Raw genomic sequence first — 1,980 nt, forward strand, 5'->3', positions numbered from 1 at the left:
TATCGTGAATTTGGGGCTAATAATAATACTCGGACATCGGCCGACTTGACGACTTGTGACGTTTTCCTGTTTCCAAAAGTAAAAAGAAAGATAAAGGCCGATAGCAAAAAAAAAAAAAAAAAAAAAAAAAAAAAAAAAAAAAAAAAAAAAAAAAAAAAAAAAAAAAGAAGTCGCGTACGTATCGTAAAGGTCTGCCTCCACAACGAATGCAGTGCGCAAATAAACACAAATTAGATGTTCCTCATAACCGCCAACGTCAAATGGCAATTTTATACGTTTTTTTAAGAACATCCGTTTGAATCACGGACACAGGGTTGCGCGCAGGGTTTGGTGCCCGCCACGTAAAAAACATCCCAAATGAAAAGGAACAACCACCCTCGGATGAGAGACCCCACTTTTGATGAAGACCATGGCAAACGAAATAAAGACTACGAATTGAGGGCATGCACCTGGAATGTCCGGTCCCTTAATTGGGAAGGTGCCGCTGCCTAGCTGGTTCATGTCCTCGTGAAAATAAAGGCTGACATCACCGCCGTCCAAGAAATGCGATGAACGAAACAAGGACAGAGACGAATAGGTCCTTGTGGCATTTACTGCAGAGGCCATATAAAGCAGCATAAGTTTGGTGTGGGATCGGGGTGGGAGAGAGACTCCGTCGACGAGTACTATCATTCCACATCAAAGCGAGGTTCTTCAACATATTTGCGCCTACGCAATGATGGATGAGAAGGGTGATGTGACCAAAGATGCCTTTTATGAGGGCTTCGAGCGCACTTATGAGAGCTGCCCCCGCCACGATGCCAAAATCGTGCTTGGCGACTTTAAAGCCAGGTTGGGCAAAGAAGGTATCTTTGGCACTACGTACGGCTTGCACTGCTGCTCTCTGGGAGCACTAGTCAACAACTCGGTATAAGGAAACTGTGGGACGGCATTTCAAACTCCTTACGTACAGCTGCAACCGAAACCATTGGTTTTCGGAAACTTCAAAAGAACAACTGGTACGCCGAGGAATGAAGTGTCGCAGCGGAGAGAAAACAGGCTGAACCCGATTCCGCAACCGATGACGATGGAGCAGACATTGCTTTGCCCGACCCTGATGAAGTTCGAATAGCAATTAATTACTGAAGAACAATAAATCGGCGGGGCCGATGGATTGCCTGTCGAATTATTCAAACACAGTGGCGAAGAACTTATAAGGAGCATTTATCAGTGAAAGCATGCCTAACGATTGGAATTTAAGTGTGCTGTATCCAATCCATAAAAAAGGATACCCCACAATCTGCGCCAACTACCGTGGGATAAACCTCTTCAACATCGCATATAAGGTTATATCGAGCGTATTGTGTGAAAGATTAAAGCCTACCGTCAACAAACTGATTGGACCTTATCGGCGTGGCTTTAGACCTGGCAAATCAAAAACCGACCAGATATTCACCATGCGCCAAGTCTTGGAAAAGACCCGTGAAAGGAGAATCGACACACACCACCTCTTCGTCGATTTCAAAGCATCTTTCAACAGCAGGAAAAGGAGCTGCCTTTATGCCGCGATGTCTGAATCTGGTATCCTCGCAAAACTAATACGGCTGTGTAAACTGACGTTGAACAACACCAACAGCTTCGCCAGAAACGGGAAGGACCACTCCAAGCCGAAAAGTGGCTCTCACGTCACTGTTGACAGTCATAGCTTTGAAGTTGTAGATAATTTCGCCTATCTTGGAACCAGCTTAAACACCACCAACAATGTCAGCCTGGAAATCCAACGCAGGATAACTCTTGCCAACATGTGCTACTTCGTACTGAGTAGGCAATTGAGAAGYAAAGTCCTCTCTCGACAAACAAAAACCAAACTCTATAAGTCACTCATAATTCCCGTCCTCGTATATGGTGCAGATGCTTGGACGATGTAAACAACTGATGAGTCGACGTTGCGAGTTTTCGAGAGAAAAGTTCTGCGAAAGATTTATGGTCCTTTGCGCGTTG

The sequence above is a fragment of the Bactrocera latifrons genome, unplaced genomic scaffold (assembly GCF_001853355.1).
Source record: "Bactrocera latifrons isolate USDA-ARS-PBARC rearing strain unplaced genomic scaffold, ASM185335v1 scaffold_40, whole genome shotgun sequence".
In the NCBI taxonomy this organism is placed as follows: Eukaryota; Metazoa; Arthropoda; class Insecta; order Diptera; family Tephritidae; genus Bactrocera; species Bactrocera latifrons.